Below are 23,375 nucleotides of genomic sequence, written 5' to 3'. Positions count from 1 at the left end.
GTTATTGATCTTCCTAAGTCATACAAGATGATTTCTAGCCATCTTGAAGCTCTTTTCATTGTTGTTAAAAAGAGACTTTGTTGTTTCATTGTCATATTATGGTTCCTTTCCTTTGGAACTTTAAGGACAAAGAGAGCAATGTCCTATGGTTAAAAAAAACCAAGACAGCCACAGTGGTGTGATTGGTGCTCCACTGTTTTTTTATGTGTGTCACATAACATAACCTATTTTGAACATACACTGAAGACACCTTTGGACTACTCCTGGAATAGATTCATGTTGGTCCTAGTCCCATGATTGTGCCATGTACAATCCTTCCCAGGTCTGCCAGAATTCCATTACAGCTTTTCAATGGAAGAATTGAAAAGTTGGCCATCCTATCCTAGAGTGTACTTTTTTTTTTAAAGAAAGGATAAGCAATATCATTCTTTACATACAGCAAATCCAAAATATCAATATTTAACCCTATTATCTTATTCTTTTATTTCCATGGTTAATTTTTACAGTTGAGGACAAATTTCATTTTTCAATGGAAAATGTAGACTATGCCTGAATAATACAGGCTTCATTCATCTCTAGTTCTATTGATATCAATGTGTTTTCACCTTTGTTCTGACATAGTTTAAAAGTATACAGAATCTGTAGAGGCTGTCACCAATACCTTGGAAGGAAGACAAGTGATTTGTAGTGCCTGGGAACAGACACAATAAAGGCAGGATGGACAGCAGCACCAAGGACACCAAATTTCATGCTGGTATAGTATTTTACTGAGTGAAGGATGGTTAGATAATGTTTTAAATTCTGTGTTAGGGAAAAAATTGTTAAATTAGTTCCTTCCATAGCAGAAGCAGGAACACTGTATTTTATTATTATTATTTGCTTTTTATTACTTTTATTTTTTATATATTGTATTTTTATTATCTGTAAGCCTCCTAGAGTCTCTGTGAGTGAGTAGGCGGCTATATAAATTATCTAAAATAAATAAATAAATGAAAATCAAAATCTCACTAAACTTGCAATTAATGCGGACGATGGTTGTTTTTAGAGCTGTCATTTCTACTTACCTTCCTTGATATTTTTATTGTTTGACAAAATGGCTAGTAACACTCAGCCCTAAGCTGCATCAGAAGGTGTCTTTTTGAATTTTAGCTTTTCTGATTTTCAATGGTTTTATTTTAAAGTGACAGCTCTGGAATAAACAGTTTTTCTTCTTTGGCAGCTTTCATTAGCAAAGCCAAGGCAGCCAAGGAGGGAGGCTTTTCAGTTAGAATTCCTTTCCATTTCCAAAACTCAACAAACCATCCTCCTCCACTACTCTCAAATGTTATTTTACGTACTGCTTGGCCAGTAAAATTTTAGCTGCATTGATAAATCTTTTATGAGTTGAATTGGTTAACTTACCCTTGAAAAACTGTACCTTAATTCTGAGCTGGCAAACACCACACATAGAAATTCAGTTTAAATATTTGCAATTCTTGAAAGGATAGGAAATTCCTTAGTATGGAGATTTGTGACAGGTAAACTCAGTATATCCCCGGCTGCCTTTATTAATAAAAATTATTTTTAAAAGTTGCAAAGAGAAGTTGTAGATGATAGATGAGAAATTGCCTGGAGAAACTAGATAGGAAGACACCCGCTGCTTCCCCTAATTACAGCAGCTACTGGGCATGGAGATTGCGGACATATAATAAATATGCCTCCCCTCAGAAGGACATGTGTGCTTTTTTAAAAAAAATATATAACATTAATTCCATAAGTAGATTTTAATAAAGCATACAAGCTGCATAGCTTGATGTCATATCCTAATTTAGAAATAAACCACCAGACTAATTTAGTGTCCTCCAACTAGGTTGGCTATAAATCCCATCATTCTCAGCCAGCATGGCCATTATGCAAGTTTCAGAAAAGCTGAAGAAAGCTACACAAGTCCTCTTGAAACCTATCATTCTTCTGTCCACTCCTACTATAAGACAAATATAATATTTTGATGCCAAAAATTAATTATTAACAAATTATTTGGGGGATGTAGAGCCTTAGTAATGATATGATATCATAAAATTGTCCAGCTGATTCCACCATTAATTATTTTTCTAAGGTGCCCCACCTCTTTGTATGCATCTATATGGGGGGGGGAGGTGTTTGTTTACTTTGTTTGCAGAACTAATCCAATCCAATTCTTGTTCTATGAGTACTATTTGATACTTCTCTACCACCCCATATATTCCGAGCTCTCTGAGAAAAGATGAGATAGAAATAAACAAAACTGAAGATCACACTATAATAGTTTTCCTGTTTATTTAGTTATGAACTTTATAGGCGATCCTCATCTGTTACAACTCTGGGAAGCTTACAAAATACAACATAAAAAAACCATAATGTCAACTCACAAAGCATCCCTGACCTGCTCTCGAGTTGCCATAGGCCAGGGGGAATGGGAAACCGGCAAAATGGCACAGCAGCCATAGATAGATGCACATTCCATGCTTATCTCTCTAAAGGCTGTATCCCAGGGTTACCTACAGCAGCTGAGGGGAGTGACCACTACAACCCTTGAAATTGCTCCGTAGGCAAATGTGATTGATGACACACCATGGGGGGAGGTATAAACAGGGATATAATTGGAGCATAAATGATGTACGGTCAGAGGTGGTTTCACTTGGGAATGTGCTGACATGAAGCTCCTAATAAATAACTGGATTTCTTAATTAGGGCATCTGTGGGAACCCTGACAGCAAGCCAGCTCTGACCCTACATAACACATAAAGGCCTCCAAATCATCCAAGGACTGGAAAAAAAGTCTTTGGGGAAGATATGGCGATATTTGTTCCAAATACCACTCCACAATTAACATGGAAAAAGATGCAATAACTCTTTTACAGGCTGCTGTGATTAAAGTGCTAATTAAAATCTCTTAATGGCACAGGAGAAGCAATCAGTTGTGGCTTTATCATTGTTTCTAGGTGTTTACTATTTAATGCTAAATACTATTTACCAAGTCTGCTTTCAGGATGCTGTCACTTGAAGAATTCCGTTTGTAGAGAGGAATAACAACCAATTTATCTCTGTTTTTGACTTTGGCTTTGAAATATCAAGGAGTGGTGAAAAGCCAACTATGATACCAAAAAGCTTTCCTCTTAGAAAACATTTTCTAAGTACTTTGAAAAGTAAATTTTGATTTATGACTTTGGCATGGGAAAAGGGTATTTATGCTCCCTCTTTTATTAACATTGCTTGATGGAAACATATACAGATACAGATTTATTGCAGGAGAAAGAAGATAAATAGGTAGAGCAAATAACAAGCAATGCCCTTTCAGCATACAATGCCAAGCAAAGCTAATGTGGTATATCTTACATGTCTTCTGCGATCACGTCTGCTCTTATTCTGTCATCATAGGAATACAATATTAAATACTTTTTAAATAATAAGCTGATTCAAAATCTATTGGACATTTCTTCCAAATAAACATGCATATGACTTAGCTGCTTGGGCAGTGATAATATCTTAATTTGGTTATGTTTGTTGTGCTCCAGCTTCATTGTACACTTAGGTAAACTCTCTATCATCATCTGTAGGATTCTGTCAGTTGAAGGATGGATGTGACTCTTAAGCGAATTGATACTTTCAGGGTACCAAGCCACTTGGGAAACCAAGTTTTAAAAAAAAGACAAATAAAGTCAAAATTAGAGAGAATGTTTATTTTAAAAGCCAACATACAAAGATCTCAGTTTTTCCCAAATAATTAATAAAAACTATGATTAGAAAACCTGGAGTTTTCTTGGGTGCTCTTGCCTAATGCCAACTGCTTTATCCAGGGTCAGTTTTAACCTAAGGCTAAGCTGACAATAGCTTAGGGTAGTCCTCTGTCTGTCCAAACTATTCTAAAAATGCAGTTCTTTACATCAATAAGAAATTGCACCATTCTCATCTGACTTTTTCCGGTCTTTCAGTGAATGATGGAGGGGATAGGTGGTGATGGAAGTGCCAGCGTGAGATGGGTTTGTAGATGGGGAAGGAATTATTTGCATTTGCTTGACTGTCCAGGAACGGGACAACTATAAAAAGGATAGAGACTTGGATGAATTGGTTACTCCTGGAGTAAGTTAAAATCTAAGTTTTATTATAATAAACTTTGCAGACAAAAGACAGTGAGATGCAGTTCAATACATCAGCAGTATTATGAATGCATCATTTCCAAAATTTTTGAGGGCATTCTCATTTTACAATAGTATAGTAAAGGCTTTATAGCTGTTGAAAATGTACATGTAGAAAAGCCTATACTGTACTGAATATTTGCAGTATTTTCATGTCTTAGCACTTTCCCATTATTCTCATTTCTGCAGAAGATCCAGGAAAATACTTTTTTTGGAAAAATTCATGACTGAAGTACAGCGGGAGGAATTGTTTCTGAGGAAAATGGATGATATTCTGTTATTTCTTACCTCACTATGGCTTTTTAATGCATTTTTAAAGATGCATGAAATTTTCATTGAACAATGGAAGAATTGAAAATGCATTTTTAAAAAATGTGATCTGCACTTTGAGTTTGGGCAAGAAGGGTACTAAGGCTTTCTATTAAAGGAAGATTATGAGCCAACACGTCTCCCCACCACTTATGTCTTAAAAGTGTTGCCAAGAGTAAGTGCATGTGGGTTTTTTTGCTTGTATTCTACGAAGACAAGGAAAATGTCTTGACCAAAGTAGTTGGTAGGAGAAAGGCATAGTCCTTCCAATGCAGAAACAGTGGACCAGTTGGACTCAGACAGAATGACGGTGACTGTCCCAAAGTCACAAAATCAGGTTTGTTTAATTTTGCACTACATCCTTCATGGTTCTGGAGTGAAATTATCAATTTTTCAGCAGATCTGTTCAGAAGCTGGCAATTTTGTGCTTGTAATCCAATGATATCCACTGGAGCTCAATTTTTTAAAAAAATGCCAACATATCACAATATTCTGAATCATACAAGATTTCATGTGAGAATTGCAACATTTCACAAAATCTCAATGGCATGCCCATTCCTACAATATTTTGATTTGCTCACAAGAGATTTTTCATTTTTGCAACCTTTTCTTGGAAGATTTCAACATATTTACGGATATTTACGGGACCGCCTGCTGCCACCAGTAGCCTCTCACCGGCCAGTACGCTCTCATAGAGAGAGGCTCCTCCGGGTGCCATCGGCCAAACAGTGTTGACTGGTGGCCCCCAAGGGGACAGCCTTCTCTGTGGGGGCACCTGCTATCTGGAATGAGCTCCCCCCGGAGATACAGAGGATCCCAGATCTACACACCTTCTGCCGCGCCCTCAAGACTTTTTTATTTCAACAGGCCGGCCTGGCCTAACTTTTCTCTTTTAACTTTTTAAATTGTAAATTTTAAATTTGTCTTAAGTATTGGGGGTGTTTTAATTTGTCCCAGGCCAAATTATTTAATTTGGTTTTATACTGTCTTTTAAATTTTGTAATCTATGTGTTTTATTTTTTGGCTGTTCACCGCCCTGAGTCCTTCGGGAGTAGGGCGTATATAAATTTAATAAAATAAATAAATAAATATTTATTGCACTATGAAGGCAGAAAGTTACTGACTTTTGATGTAGAAATCACTTTAATTTATAGCCAATAGTTTGGGTAATGCAATCACATAATCTTGCCTCTTCTGCACCAGTGGTGGGTTACCCTCACCGGTTTGGACCGGTTCGCAAGATACAGTAGTAAAACTGGCGGAAGGCTCTGCCCACTGACACGGACGTCGTCATAGGTGATCTGCGCTTGTGCAGAAGAGTGCGCGTGGGCATGATGTGAACCGGTAGTAACCCACATAACTGTTCTGCACATAGCTACTTTGAAAGCTTCAATCAATTGCTTGACTGGTCTTACTATACTTTATTATTTTAGTTTTTATATAATCCAACTTAAACAGAAAGATGGATTAAAAATAACTTAAACTCTTATAGAAATATATTCTCTAAACAAACTATTTTGTTTGAAGAACAGTATTTCTAGCAAAACGCATTGCTAGGATTTTTTTCAAACTGAATTAGCAGTGAACAGCACTTTAATACCCTGTTTCCCCCAAAATAAGACATCCCCTGATAATAAGCCCAATTAGGCTTTTGAGTGCATGGCAATAAGGCCAAGCGCTTATTTCAGGGTTCAAAAAAAATATAAGACAGGTCTTATTTTCGGGGAAACACGGTAGTTTGCAAATTCAGTGTGGTTATACTTGACTTGAAATCATATATCAAATTACCCCAAAGCAGTTGCATTTTCAGTATAATTCTTCTAGAGGTTTAAAAGAAAAAATAAATATTTCTTTTAAGATGAGTTTAACTGAGTATGTATTTTGAACTTTAAAAAAACAACAGATTTTTAATATAGCAGTGGTAAGTAGCTTTCCATGCCTAGAAACGCCACTGGGAGAAAGAACTCAAGAGGCATGAGAATTCTAAAAGAGGCAATAGTAAACCGCAATTGAAAACAATTCTATAAAGGAGAGAAAATTGAAGACAGCAAAAGAGGCAATGTACAGTAGCTGCACACATACAAAAAAAAAAAAAAACCCTTAGTGAAGATCTGAGAATAAAACAAAGACACAAATAGGAGATAGAAAGAGGTACAAGTGATTGAGAAATAGCACAAGCAGGTGGCCTAGATCTATAGTGATGGTGTCAGGTATGCTGAAGGTGAAAACAAGCTGAGATTGTGATGGAAGTAAGAGAAAAATAGCTTCTTCTGATATATTCAAAATCAAAAAAGAAAACAGTCAGCATGTCAGATGCTCAATGCCAAGAGAAAAACGCTATCAGCATGAAGGCTTGAGATTGAGAGAAATGTGGTCAGGAACCATCTATTTACTTTGCATTCAAATTTCTAAGACAGATTGTTTCCTAAGGTATAGAATGTTGTATGATTTCCAGTTAGGTGGACCTCTAAAGTTAATAAGCAAGCAAAGAAATACTGCAGATAAAAGAAACTTGCTGATGGCTTAGCTGAACCTTAGTTCTGAAAAATGCCAATGCTCCTAAATTTAAGAAGAAGAAAAGTGATCCAAAGCATATTACAGTTAATTTTTTTTTTAATTTGACTTATATGCCGCCCTTCTCCGAAGACTCAGGGCGGCTTACAATGTGCTCAGCAATAGCCTTCATCCTTTTGTATATTTATACAAAGTCAGCTTATTGCCCCCACAACTGGGTCCTCAATTTACCTACCTTAGAAAGGATGGAAGGCTGAGTCAACCTTGAGCCTTGGTGAGATTCGAACCCTGCAGTAATTGCAGGCAGCTGGTCTTAATAACCAGCTTAATAACAGGGTGCCTTAAACCACTGTACTACCAAGGCTCTTAATTCAAAGTTAATTGATCACTGGACAACAAAGATACACTTTGGGGTGTATCTTATAGATTTTTTAGCTGCTAATCATGAAAATAACCTGTAATTTACTCTATCATGTACCATTTTATAGAATCTGGTTTTACACAATGGTAACATACATTCTTCAGCACCTGTTGGCTATGCTGCACAAATGAAAGAAACACACAAAAATACAGAACTGTTGTTGAAGCACATCCAGTACACCAAGTACAAATGAAATATTTGTGGAAATCTAAAAGTAGTGGCTCTGCTCCTTGGAATGCAGCTCAGATACTCCAAGTATGTTGTATATGTTGTTACATATGCAAATAGGACAGCCATCTAAGAGAGTCACATAAAAAAAATAAATGGTCATTCCCCAAAAAATTGGTTCCAGGATAGAAAAGCATGGCACATGATATTTTTGCCTGGGCTCCACATAAAACTTGGACTGATGAAAAATTTTGCGAAAGTGATGAAAAAGGAAGGTGAAGTTTTTTTTCTTTATTTGAGACAGATATTTCCAAGAATAACTGATGCAAAGATGAAGAAGCCACTTTTGTTGATTCACAGAACAGGTATGTCATCAATGACAAGTGGTTCAAAGATCTGTAGTGGGGCGATGAAGCGCATCATTTCACTGAAGATTCATTTTCTGCATTCACATTTAGACTTCATTCCCAAAAATCTAAGTGCAGACAGTGACAAACTTGGCGAAAAATTTCACCATTGCCACAATAGAAAAATCGATCAATGCTGGCTGCCTATTGTTGGACACTGCAGCGAGACACTGAGTACAAACAAAAATCAGGAGCCAAACCCTGTTAATCCGGTTGAATTCGTATGTGTCAGAAACATGTGATTAAATACATTATAGTTCATTAAAAGTTAATTTCATATTTCTCAAGATTCCTACATGATACAGTCATTTGGAAATTTTACTTGTGTTCAGTTTGAAGGGGGCTTATCTTAATCACTAAACGTTTTTCAGGATGCAAAACTTTAAAAAAAAATTGTTGTCCGGTATATCTAGTAAGGTTCTAGAACAGCTTTGCCGAATAAAAAGAAGCAGAGCAGTCATCATGAAGTTTTTCTGCACCAAGAATAGGTCCAGTTCCTATTCTGGACCAAGAATAGGACCACTACGTACAAGCAGCTCCAAAAGTCTTCTAAAACTTATGGCTCACTTACTTTATAGTGCCCACCTGGGACTATTTACCCATTATAAATCATGTGAAGTATAAACTAGTAAGACATCCATCTTGATTAAATTCCCAGTTTGTTCCCCCTCCACACACTTTCACTTACTGATCTCTGCCTATTCCTTCAAAGCCATATCTTAAAGCCACCTTACTTTGTTATTGATGGCATCTGCTGAGTTACACACATTCAGTACAGCAAGTCACATTGATATGAGCATCTCATTAAATCCCTCTCTCTTACAAATGTGTGTTCCCCAATAATGCTCAGTCTTCAAAGGGAAAACATTGATATTTTGGAAAATTGTATGAAAATGGAAAACAACATGTCTGTTTTTTATGATAAATCTCTCTCCTTTCATCCTTGTCTCCCCACCTGCACACAAATAAACACAAATTAGAATATTCATGATCATTATTTTTATCAAAAGGACATTCATGGAATGTATTTACATAATTAATAAACTGAAGGAAATAACAATGTGCTCAGGGGCATGCCACAAGCAGTAAGAGGATTAATTTGTTTAACAAATTGCTGAATTATTTGGTCAGCCCTACTGAACAATAAATTATTCTAATAGCACTAATCATGTGTTTTTCTCTTTCCATGTATAATTGGGCTAACCAAGAATATAAGGTGGTGTCCATTTGAACTGTCCAACATATAATTTAGTAACACTTTTAAAAAAATTAATAATGTTAAGAAAAAATAATTTAACCTTGAGATAAAAACAGAGACAAACACCAGGCTTATGTGATCTATATTAATTATGGTAGTTGATTTTTTTAAATTCTGTTTTTGCCATTTATATCCTGCCTTTCTGCCCAGAGGACATTCTGATACCAATCTTATATGCTTCTTTACAAGAAAAGTTGGGATATGATTTATAATAAATTGATAAATATTAATGGCAAATTGTTGCACCTCAGATTTTAGCTGTTTTAACCGAATCTTTAGAACCTTAATTACCAAATGGCAAGCAGAAGTATACAGTGGTAAATAAACATTATAATATATGTACATAAATTCTGAACTTGAGTCTTGCAGCGTACTTTTTAGAATGCCACAAACCCTCCATATTCTTTGAATCACACAAGTATTCCTTGGGTTATGACCACTCGTTCAATGAGTGCTTAAACTTATGATGGCACTGAACAAGTGGTATTTGTGACTGGTCCCTGACGTTCCATCTGTTACAGTGCCCCCAAGGTCACATGATTAGATTTCTCTGCCACCTTATACAAGCAAAGTCATTAGGGAAGCTAGTAGAAAGTTAGAAGTAGCTCCTGATCCTGACACTTTTTCACTTGCCTGTGCTTCAGAATGCTTGTCCATGACCCTTCTGTGGCACATGCACACACACTTGCACCCATGAGTGCCTGCCTACAGCACCCCTGCAGCCATGCAGCCACCAGCCTGCTTGCTTGGCTTTCCTGCCCCTTCCTGCTTACTAGCCTACATGATCCAGGGGTTATGAGAGCAATAAGAGCCTGGTGGCGCAGCAGACTAAGGCACTGTTATTAACAGTGCTGTTATTAACATCAGCTGCCTGCAATTACTGCAAGTTCAAATCTCACCAGGCTCAAGGTTGACTCAGCCTTCCATCCTTTCTAGGGTAGGTAAAATGAGGACCTAGACTGTGGGGCAATAAGCTGACTTTGTATAAAATATACAAAAGTATGAAGGATATTGCTTAACGCATTGTAAGCCGCCCTATCTGGAGAAGGGCGGCATATAAATCAAATAAAAATAAAAAATAAAAAATAGGGATTGCAGGGATTTTAACATCTTGTGATGTCGGCTTTAGGACTACACTGCTTAGCAATGAAAATTCCAATCCCAGTTGCCATTGTAACTTAAGGACTACTTGTATAAAAATTGTAATTCAGTCATTACTCCAGCGAAAACCCCCTCCATCTATTGCAGGACAGAATTAAAATTTAAATAAATGGAATCTGGATAAATGAAATAGGCCAGTTTCTTGACTCCATCTAGAATTCTAAACTTTCCTGAGAAAATAAAGAGGTTAACCATGTCTATTGAAGAAAAGTAGTATTTCCCCATAGATTTTCAAAAAGGCTTATTGCCTCTAATTTCTATAGCTATCCAACTCAACAAAGTGACTCTGGGGGCCTTACAATTCTAAAATTCTAAAACAATTTAAAAGGAATTAAAACAATAAAATGAGATTTATTTATGCAAGTGAACAAGCTAGATACAAGTTTTATATAATTATATTTGGCTATAATACATACATGGTATCACATTTTGTTACTATTCACTAAATAGAACCATTTTTGCATGGTAGACCACACCTTCCAATCTACCTGGCTTGGAAAGATAGGGCTGAAATACAGAAATCTGGGGGCATCATAATGAACAGCAGCAGAAGCTTAAATCACACTTAGGGGCAACATTTAACTTAAAAACTCATATGTTACGTTCCTGGGACAATACTACATTCAACACTGTGTTATAGTAGATTAAATATGGTCCATTGGACTTAAGTATGTTCAAGAACTGAAAAAAAATCTGTGTAGGATAATGTAGTAAAGTCTAGAAAACTGGATTTAATTCAGATAGAAGTACAAGTATATTAGCATGTTTGGAAAGAAATCCAATTCAGGTCACCTATATACTGTAATTCTTGAGCGTTTTATTTAAAATAAAATGAATGGTGATGCCATCTATCTTCTTATTCCTTCAGGAAACCTGTTATTGGTAATCAGAAAGCCAATGTAGAAGTGCCTACATACACTATTAGCCCTTTAATGCTTTAGGGCACTTTTAAGTGTTATCAAGTTCCTGCATGCAAAATTATTAACACAATTAGCCTGCTGTATTAGCAACCAAGTCTTCCATTTATTACTTCTCAAATTCAATGACCTTGCAGAGGCAATCAATAGCTAAACTGATAAATGGGAAAGCTTTTTACCGATCTATTCCTTGAGCGCTGGGGCTGAATGTTGATTCTTGACAAGTGCAATTTATAATTTAGTGACTCTGAATGTTTGTTCCAGCTGTTCAAATTTCCTTTTCAGGACAATGCATCTATAAAAATTGGAACATTCAAATTGTTGGTTTATTGCACGTTACATTAGTTAATTAAAAAAAAAAAACAGCCAGGAAGTACTAGTTTTCTCATTATGTCTAATTAAAATGCCCAAACATACATCTGCACTTGTATGCTTGTGTGTGTGTGTGTGCGTGTCTGTATGTCTGTGTGTGTGTTTATGTATGAATAGGCCTAATATCTTTAATCACATAAATTATCATTTCCTCTTCTAAATTGGATATTTTAAACCATATTCCATGATGATTGGGTAATGCTAGGTTTACTAATTAATCCAACCTCTCTTGATCTAATGAAAGTTCATCTATTTTTTAAAATGTTTTCTTCAGATTCCATTTATTTGTTTGTTAGGTCTCAGCACTAGCAACAGTTACTAAGCAGTATGAAAGTTTAATGATATTTTTATCACCAGTTTGAACTATTTCATTCTGTTTATCTGAAGACAGAGTGAACTGCAAAAGATGAAAATGAAAGTTTTCTCCAGTATAATTTTTAGAATACTTATGTCTTTCTCAACATGGTGATATATAGACATGTTGCAGCTTCTAGAATTCCCTGCTAAGATGACCACTGAGAGTGTAATCCTAGCACATCTGCATGGAACAAAGTTCAAGAATGCTTAGTAAATATTTTGTCATAGTCTACTGTGAACACCAATGATCGAAAAAAATATTATACATACATGCATACAGTATATACATGCGTGTATGTGATTAATTTACATTCTACCTTTTATATAAAAGCTCAAGACAGCATCTCTAGTGCTCACTCCTACTATATTTCCACAATAATAATTCTATGAGGTAAATCAGGGGTGTCAAACTCTATTTCATTGAGAGCTGCATCAGGGTTGTGTTTGACCTCCAAGGGCCCAGGTGGGCATGCCAGCTTGACATCACTTGTGTCAGGGGTGCCTATGGTGGCCCAACTGCTCTGCCAGCGAAAACGGGCTCCTGAGCTTCGTTTCCGACTTCGACGGCTTCCTGCAACCCTCTGCCAGTGAAAACAGAGCCCAGAAGGGCCACATGTAGCCCTCATGAGTTTCGTTTTTGCTGCCAGAGGCACTGCTGGTCAGTCCCTCACTGTTTCCAGGGAAGCCCTGCGGGCCAGATCTAAGCATCCTGTGTGCCGGATCTGGCACCCAGGCCTTGAGTTTGACACCCCTGAGGTAGATTGTGGTTGAGATAGAGTGTCTGGGCCAAACTAATCCAATACCTTTCCATGATGATGGTGGAATAGAATCTGCTTTCCCCACGTCTCGTCTGACACCTTAATGCCTATACCACACCAGCTGTCATATATACCGACATGCAGAATATACTATCATATTCTGCATGTCTATCAATTTTATATAAAATATGTTATCAGAATATATTTTAATACAGAGTGATGGCTTCCCCCAGCTAGGACAATAAGGAAGAGCCACCTTCAGGGACTTTGGAGGGAGTTGCATAGAAGCTTCTGGAAGTCAATAAGGGCTCCAAGGCAGGAATGGAGAGGCCAGGCACAGTGGAGAGGTCACTGGAGGGATGACTGGATGAATGGCTGTCTGAAGAAGGAAAAAGAGAGGCGCCACTGCAGCTGGAGAATTCATAGGAATGGAAACACAGAATGGAGATGGGTGTAGCTGCACTTGGCCAGTGGGGATGGAGAGGAATTGCCTCCTCTTCCTGATCCATGGATGTGCAGGGTTGACACACAACAGAGTTTGGTGAGGCTGCCTTGCCCTTCCTGATGAGTTGCACCAGAAAGTATTTATTTAATCAGATGAGTGGGGGATGAGTCAGAAACAACTGCCCATTCTCTTGCCACATGCATGCTTTGACTTCGTTTGGACCTTGGACTTGCATGTGGATTTTGGACCTTGGACTTGGATCCTGAACTGGACTTCGACTGTTGAGTATATGGACTTTGGCTTTACCCTTAGACTTGGTAACTTTGTACCTGACAAAGCAATGTTGAACTTCCTAGGACTTTGGAAGTGGATGTGAATTGGGATCTTGGGGATTCACATTAGGGGCTTGGACTTTCAATAAAGGCCTTAAAACCTTTGTGTGTGTCATGAATGCACTTTGAAATAGGAATGTATACTAAGATACATTCATAGAAACAAAGCATTTATTAATTTTAATTGTTATATAATTAAAAGATAAAAGAACATGACGTAGACCCAGAAGAAGATGCAGAAACAACATCAAAGACACACTACAACATCAGTTAACAATGGTTGTCAGTGCCAAAAGAGCAAGAGCCAGAATTTGTAACCCCATTAACACCCGAAGTGGTATAAGAAGTAAAGAAGAAAAAGAATTATTATATAATTATATATAATACAAATTTAATGTAATAACAAATTCCTTAATTATAACTAGGACCACAATTCATTTTTACAACTATTTTGGCATGAGCTTTCAAAAAACCAAATGACTCAACCATGCCCTAAATTGTACTGAAGTCAGCACATGCTTTATATCTATAAGAATGTTCTAGAACATTCTAGGCCACTTGAAGACATGTAAATTTCAAGTCCCACAAACTGGCTGGGAAATTTTGGAACTTGAAGTCCATACTTCTTAATGTGGCCAAGGTTGAGAAACACTATTCTAAAGAAGAAATATCCCAACAGAAAAACATCTCTTCCTGACTGATGTCAATGAATGGCTTTTGAGGATGATCACAGTAGTCAGGCAGATCTATATGAAAGAAGACATTCCCCCCAGTTGCTACAGTTTCAGCAAATTAACAGTCCTTGAAAATGGACACATCTTAGTTTTTCAAAGCTTACAAGCATTTTGGGATGAGGCTATTAGTTATTAGCAGCATGATGTGCTATTTCCTAAGTTTAACCAATCTTTATTAATATAAGCAAGAAAGAGATATCGTATAGGCCAATGAAACAATTCTCTTGCAATATTGCAAGGTTCAGAAATAAGGTAAAGGAGGACCAGAATAAAGTGTGTCCTTGGCACTGGCCCAAGATACTTCATACTGCCCATCTGGTTTGGCCTTAAATGATCAAAGTGTGTATACAAGAAAAATAAGCACAAATTGTAATATTGCATATCATGACTGAGTAGAGGTAAATATTTTTAGATGGCCTATTTCCCCATCTTCTTAGAATTTATCAGCATGAGAGATGGTCCTAATGTTGGTCTTAAACTGGCATTAAAACACACAAAGACAGAATGAGAGGAAGGGAGAAATGCAGGGATAAAGAAAATCTTGAATATATTAAATAGATTTATTGTGAATTTTATTAACAAGAGATCAATGAATCCCAAACTTGCAACCACATAAAGAAGCTGCATCTTTGGGAATTATCTTGTGGTGTTCTATATTTGTCCTAATATCTTCAAGTATGTCCTGTCAATACCAATCTTCATCTCAATCCCAGTTTATTAGTGAAGGTATCACCGAAACTTTAAATTTTCACTACATGTCCAACAGCATTAAGATTTTTAAGATTCCATTTTAAGATGCCACTAAGCCTCCTCAGCTTCAAGGTGTGTAAATCTGTAATACTTTGCCACTATTACCTTAAAGATGAGATGAGCTACCTTGTTGTGGATATGATTACATGTGCATTATGTGAAAGCTGTGAGATTTGGGTCTGCCCTCTGATCTTTATTAGCCATTTCTCTCCCAGCACTTACCATCATTCAACACTGTTTCCTGAGTTCACTTCATGCCTATCAGCTACACACCCTTAGATTTTTAATTCCAACTTTTCCCTTTCAACAAGGTAGAGGAGAGCAGAGTTCCACTATTTTATTTAGGAAAAAAGATATTTGTAGACTTGCATGAAGACATTTCTGCCTGTGGATCAGAAAGAGTAATATAACTACTTGCCTAGGATCAGATTTATTATGGCATTAGGTTTCATGGGATGAGTACACATTTTTATCAAATGTAATTGGCACTGGTTCATAAAAGTTTATGGAACAACATATTTGAGTTGCTATAACTCTTTATAGATTCTTCAGTATATAATAACTTGGCATGTAAACCCTCACAATCAATCTTGAAAGGACATTACTTTGGTATTTACCAGATAATACAGGTTTAGAGTTGCAGTGATGGCTGTGTTGTTTCAGAAAAGAGCCAATTTTCTATGGTTTCACTTGCTTAGACTTGGTCAAAAGACTCCCTTTAAATGGTTAAATTTCTTTGGCAGTTCACTGTAGCCAATAACAATTTTGCACTGATTGCTTAGACAATATCTGTCATCTGGCTAATGGTATGAGGGACAAAATTTAGATATTGATTTGTAAGTCAGATACTAGCTTCAAAGGTCAAATATTGACTTACAAAGGCAAGTACTGAAGTCAGCATTCAACTTTCACTAGGCACACCAACCCCATATACTGAAATTTTTCCTCAGCTGTTTCCCAGTGAAAGGCTAATATTATCATAATGTCCTGCCACTGTAACAAGCAGCCTTTTGCTTTGATCAGAGTACACCTATTGGCAGCCTATAGTCATTCACACTAAAAAATATTCTACACATGCTTGTGTATGCAGTGTAAGTAATTTCCTCTTTCTGCATTCTGATTTGTTTTTTGAGGTAATTTTACTATTTTTTTAGGCTGTTATTTATGCATTGCCCCTCTCTCCTATCATATTTTGGAGCATCAGCTTTCATTCTCTTGAAGACTTTCAACATCTCCCACTATTCTTGCTTCCTGCTTTGCTATCCAAAACTCTCAGTTTCTTAATTCATCCTCTCCTACTTTGTTGCAAGCCTAAATTGATTATTATAATGATTCTTTCTTAGCATAGGTGCATATGACATATAATTATGTTAGATACACATCATATATCATTTGACTTTGGAGATCAGATATTTCCATGTTGAATGTAATGGTGGTATGAGTAATATTTTTCATGCACCTCAAATAAGTACAGTAGAAATGATAAAATGCAACATCAAATATTTGGCTCAATAACTATATTCTAATTCATAATCACAACTGAGTGCCCTAATGACCTAAATGGCCCATAGCATTTATTAGTATGCATATCTGAATTGCAGTAAACATTCATTACAAAGAGTACTGAACTGGTTTTGGGATTCAAGATGGTTTCATTAATTCATGGAAGAGATGGTTGAATTTGTTGGTACAGAGTGGGGATGTGTGCAACATTTTTAGTATAGTTAGTATTTAATCTCCAATGTAATACTAGAGATCACAATCCAAAAAATGATTCAAACAAAGGAAAAAGTGAACTGGCCAGGAGATAATTAAATCTTATTTAGTTTCAATTTAATCAGAATTAGACTTAATTAAATATAGTTAATATAAATACTCCTAATATTCTATTATATAAGGAATATCTCTTCTATTATTTCAAAATTACAATTTAATGGTAACATTTGGTCTAGAAGACTGCCATCAATTTTTGGAGAGTACACCCTTGTAAGTATTCCAGTCTAAAATATAGAAAGAAGGTTGTGTTTACAGATTCATTAGACTTCTCTAGTATAATGTAAGCAATTATACTGGTGCTTCTAAAGGGATTCTTTAACAAGTGAGATGATAAAATTTTACTTTTATCCAGGCCAAATACCTATACTGTAGAAGTCAGCACTATTAATACTACTAATACTAATACTACAAGTGTGACTTGCTTTCCTAGAAAAGACAACTATCACTAGTACTAAAATAAGGTTTAGAAATTTTAGCTTCTGGATCATGCATACTGCATAAGAATAATAGAGTAAATATATGTCTCTAGTTTATAAAATAAATTATCCAACTTCATACTATTCAGTTGGATTTTAAGATGATCAACAGCGTTCTTGTTTAAAAAACATTTCTTCTTTAAATAATTCTCAGTAAAAATTCCCAGTTGAAATAAGATTAACAATTGCAGTCTATATTGAAAAAAGATCAACATTGTGTAGGATTTCTTAAGTCTTCCTTACCACCAAGCGATCAAGTTCTTAACGCTCAGTGCACCAGCATGCTACTGAATTAATTACAGAGGCAATTATTTCAAGAAAGCTAAAAACAAAACAAAACAAAACTAGAAGACCAGAGAAAGACTGCAGGAATGATTCCTTCCAAAGATGGATGGATCGATGGATGGATACAGAAACTTTTGTCTGGATTCTCAAAAATGGTCAGATATAGATTTATTATGATTTTGCACTACAACATTTCTGTGAGAAAAAGGAATGGATAGCAAACATGAATGACATGTTCACTGAGATTGTAACATCCTAGTTTTCAGGCATGAGATCCATACATGCTCCTGTAGAAGGTACCATCTAACCTGCTCAGATTGGAGGTGGGGTTGCCTTAAATTGAGATATGGTCTTGAAGGTTGTTAATTAACTACTTGCTAAAAATCTAAGGGTTTTTCCCTTGGTCTTGACAAAAGGCTTATCACCTTTAGTTTTTGTTGAAATTATTCTTCAGGCTAGAAAGGTAAACAAAAGGGTTTCTGGGTTACCAGCAACACTTTAAATATCATTGGAATATGAACATGCCAAAGAAACATTCTCTCAGAGATTAAATGATATGGAATATGATATGAATTCAATAGGTTGTCACAGAGTACAAGTGAAATATTTAGACACTTTTAGCCTGAAGAAAGATCTTTCAGGGCCAGGCACAACATTCTGCCTTTTGGACTTTTGCAGGGGAGGTTTTCTAAAACCCCACTAACTGTGCCTCTGTATATATAGAAGCAGTTCAACATGTGTTGCCATACTGTAACTAATATAGGGTTATTTGAAATAGTTATCTGCTGGATCACTTCCAGAAAAAAAGAGATAAATGTTATGTGAGCCACCTTATGAAACTATCATCTGTATGGTAATTACATTTTGTATTACTGCATAGAAAACAATATCTGTTTTAAGAATTAACACTGTTGTTTTTACCTTGTAATATTTTTATGTAATTGTTCAAAATAAAATTGATTGATATACTTCATATATTTTTATATATTTTATATTAAAAGATGTCACTTCGCTGCTTTGATAACTAGGATGACAGCCGGTTGTCAGGATAAAGAAACATTTTCTTCCATCTTTCTGAGAGTGTTTTCCAGCCGGGTTCTGCTTATGGCTCCAGGAGAGAGAGAGAAAAAGAGAGTTATCTAAAGCAACTTCTCCTAAATGGAAGGAGACATGAAACAACTGAGACTGACTGCAAGACAGATGGCTGTTTGCCTCTCCAAGCGCTTGGTTGAAGCATATTTTCATTACTCAGAGTGATATAGTGTATTTACAGATCACAGAACAGCCAGACTGTCAGGGAAAAAAAAACATAAACCAACTCCTTTTCATCAAAATTAATCACAACAAATTCTAAGTCTTTTAAAACTTAAGAAGTAAAGTGACCTTGGGGACAAATTGATAAAAACTATTGGACAAAACCATGTTCATGGTTTATGGCCAAACCAGTCTGGCAACGTGAAAAGCTTCAACATACATTGGTGCTGGTGCCGAGTACAAAAGGACTTTTCTTAAGTAATATATGCTTTTAGCATAATTGGTTTGACCTTTGTTGATATAATCCATATCCAGAATCTGTCATCACTGGGTTTCTTGCCTCAGGCTAAGAATGAAAAAAATTATATGAATAAAAAATTCCAAAACATTCATTACAAGATAGTAAGAATTGCTTCCCGTTTTGAAGTTTGGAGATTGTTAAATGATAATTTCCATTCTTCTTGTGATTATTCATAAAATATCTGAATTTTCTGACTTTACCAGAGAAATATGATCTATCCATTTAGGTCAACGTCTTTTCCGGGAGGTTTTGTCTCCAGCATTATTGTGTTTTTCTTATGCAGTCTCCAAGCATTTACAATAATATTCTAATAATACAAATGCCTTGTGTTCAGGGATTTAGTAGTCTGTATAGTTTCACTAGACCATTGGTTCTTATTAGACCATGGCAGATATTTCATATTGAAGGAGTTGATATCTATTCCTGTAATAATATTGTGGTGAGCCTGCTAGGTGTTGGATACAGCAGCATTATACCTGCTGTTGCTGTATGTTTGGGGACTAAATTCCATGCATGTAAAAGTGGGGATTAAATCAGAAAACTCTAAGTATTAGAACACATTAGAGTTGCCAGAGTTGCCTTGTGAAGAATGCCAGTCAATATAGCTACATCACTGCCATATTCTACTGCTATTCCTGTGTTTTCACTTTGCTACAGCAAAAGTATGGCTGTTCAGAGTATGATACAGGGCAGAGGGCTTTGTCCAATGTATAAGGCTACGTATTGTACAATAGCAGGGTTTCCATGCTTGCAAAGATAACGTACAGCTACACAGTCAGTGGCAATGCAAACTAATGGCTGTATATAATTTATGTTACAATATTACACAGAAACATCTGACTTGGCAGAACCACAACAGTAACCCTTTTAAAATCATCAGCGATACCTATTGTCAATATGCCATTACACATATTCTGATAAGAATATATATTAGTTATTTCTAAACTTAATTTCAATTTTTGTAAAGATCTAAAAGGCAAGTAACATGGAAAATTTATCAATTCCTAGAGAATTTGTTTGGGATTCCCGGTGAGACAAATGTATCTTATTGTGTTTGACTGGAGTTCAATAATATTGCACTGATGCAGCCATCACAAGGAAGGTTGTTTTAACATTTCATGATGCCAGGCACTTACAGCGATGAAAGACAGTTGCCAGTCTGAAGTCCAGGGAGTATTCCATTTCAAACAATAGATGGAGACCTAAATGCATTTGATCAATGCTGGTAGTTTAAATAGTTTGTTAGAAACCTAGTAGCTTTTCAGAATAATACATTAAAAGTTGGAGGGTGGGAAACTACTTATTTCCTCTCATGATAACAGAAAAAAATAAATAAAAAACTGTTCAAGATACATAACATTTCCTTTCTACTAGAAAACTATTCAAAAACACATGTTGTAGGGAAGGGAAGAGGAGAACTAGATTAAGGCACTACCTATAGATATCTGGGTGATTTGCAATAGATTTTCAAAGTGTTTTGGACCCCCAACAACTTAATCTAAATAACAAAATATTTCCTGCCATCTAGCGTAGGCTATAGAATCATAGACATACTATAGTAGCCATCAGGTGGCCTCTACATTGAATAAATGAATAAAATAAAAAGAATTAAAGTCACAATTATTTTGTTTTTCTGGCGAAGTGCATTGCACAGAACCACAACCAGTCCATTTTGCCTGGAATATTTTAGCTCAGCAATAGAAGAAATGCCAGTGTTTAGCCCCCTTGACCTCTTCATTTTATAGCATGCAAGCGTGTACATTTCTTCACAAGAGTATTGCAGTTTCTATTTGACAAGAAGGCAGTGAATGATCACTGAATGTCCATGATTCCTGGGTAATGACAAACCTAGAGCCAATCAGAACTTACTTCAGGCTGAAAAAGCAGCCAACATAAATGAGTGGCGGTCCTATGGCTTACAACAAAAAGCAGTGACCCTGAACTTGCTAAAGGGCTGTGATATATGAGAGGGCCATGTCAGACCTGTTTAATATTTCCGCTTTCTTAGCTTCTAGCTCTGCTCGGTAAAAATCACATTGCCATTTCCAGTTTTGCTATGTAATCTCATGCACCAGGAAGGGCTTTGTGTTGTCACCTCCAGGGTACAGCATGTAATCAGCTCGGGATTTACTGAAGCAGAGAGGTGAGCGATCATATCAGGGAAAATTTGCAATGCAGCTCTCCAGCAAGTAGGATTTAGGAACCAGTGGCAAAGCTGACTAAATGTATTATCCAGATGGAAAGAAATACACAGTGCTGAATGAATAGGCAAAACCAGACATTCCTTATGCCTGTCCATAAGCAAATATCAAAAATATTTGGAGGTCATTGAAAAGTTTATGAAAAATAAATATAAATGAAGGGGGTGGGGGAGACATTCCAGCTTTCTGGTCATCTCCTACAGTATTTTTAGGGTTGTAAGTATCACAGAACCAAGCAGAAGAATTTTGTTTTCTTGTATACTTTTGGTTAATTCCTGTAGAATATTTTTAAAAAAGCAAATTATAATTATCAGCCACTTCAATTCTTAAAATGATCCTTAATTAAGGCATTTGTTAAAGTATTTCCCCTACTTAATAGGATGATGAAAATATGGGAATAAGCATATGTTTTGCTTTCTCTATTCTGAATCTTATTTTAGCAAAATAAGGATGGCAACCGCAGAAAATCTAATATATATATATGCTGATGAAAGTGATACTTGAAAAGAATTGAGAGATTATAGATAGCTCCACCCTCAAGTTCTTCAGATGCCTTTAAAAAATTGTGAATTTTAAAGGAATTAAAGGAACTCTCCACAAACCTTCAAGCTCAATGTCTTGAAGATCTATGGAAGAGCCAGCTATGCACAGGCCTTGTCAGTGAAGATTCTACTGTATATATATGAACTTCTCACCCCTTTGAGACTGAAGTTTGCAGAAAGTTGTTGCATCTTTCTCTTGCTCTCCAAACTCTATGAGATTTTATCAGACACAGAAAAGCCAAATTCATTGCTTCCATCTAAGGATGTCCAGAGTTTTGTAGCTAGCTGAGGAATTCTGGAAGTTGAAGCCCAGACATCTTAAAGTAGCCAAGATTGAGAAACACTGTTCTACAAACAAATATAAAAAACAAACAACACAACAGAGTAATACAATTTTACAGTTTTCCATATCAGCATGTATATTCTGCTTTTGTAATTCACTAACAATTACAGTATCTGTTATTATAGCCAATCTCAATGTAAGTAATTTTAGCTTTACAATGAAATTGATTCTTGGTCTGGTCTATCTATTGGGCTAATACCTATTTTGTTTATTATTATTTTTTAATAAATCAGCATGGACACCAAACACATTATTATTCATCCATACTGGAGAGAAGGTAAGAGAAAAAGAAAACTCCAGTAGAAATCAAGCAGGACCTTGTGTTGTATGGCTACTCTTCTTAGATTTGCTAGTAAGTTGTCTTCTCAGTCATGGCTCTCTGATGCAGACCTAACATCTTGGTTAAGACAGAGTTATTGAAGATTTTCAGTAGTTTTATTAAGACTTTATTAAATAATTACTCTTATCTTATAAACAAACATACACAATACATTTGCAATAGTAAATATGTGAGCCATGGGTGTCTTTTCAGAGGGCAGAAATTTATTTATGTTGTATAGCAGATAGCTGTATGCAGTTGGAAGACATTAATGAAAATAGCTTCTATAAGAAAGTACTCTTGAGACTGGTGTCTGCACGAAAGAAAAACAAGGTAAGTTTTATTTAGGAAACTACATGGTGATAGGAAACACTGTTACTAAAGTCTGTCTGCAGCTAAGAGTATGTAGTATCCTTTCCTACATTTTGGAGAAAGAGTAAATCAGGGAATATCTGAAATGCACAACCTTCGCAGAATTATATATATATGAGAGACCTGAAAATTATTTGAATGATTCTTATAGAATAAAAAGGTTGAAAGAGACTGGAGCTATAGGAAGTATTTTCCTAAAGACATGCAAAGTAAGATTTTTTTGTTGTTGAAAAAAATAGCAAAGGAGATGAAAGTGCAGAGGCCTTCTGCTAATTATGTCTATACCTATTGATCCTTGTGGTCCATAGGTTTATAGATGTGTAAAACCCATGCATGCAAAGTGAATTCCAACAATTTGCTTTTATTTCTTTGAAGTGTTCAGTTATTAATTCACAGGTCGCTGAAAGCTCTGACAATAAGAAACTCAATGATTAGTTAGTTAGAGAGAA

This window comes from Pantherophis guttatus, chromosome 6, assembly GCF_059756535.1.
Source record: "Pantherophis guttatus breed Tessera chromosome 6, ASM5975653v1, whole genome shotgun sequence".
Taxonomy (NCBI): domain Eukaryota; kingdom Metazoa; phylum Chordata; class Lepidosauria; order Squamata; family Colubridae; genus Pantherophis; species Pantherophis guttatus.
The sequence above is the reverse complement of the archived record's forward strand: the minus strand, read 5'-3'. Positions refer to the sequence as shown.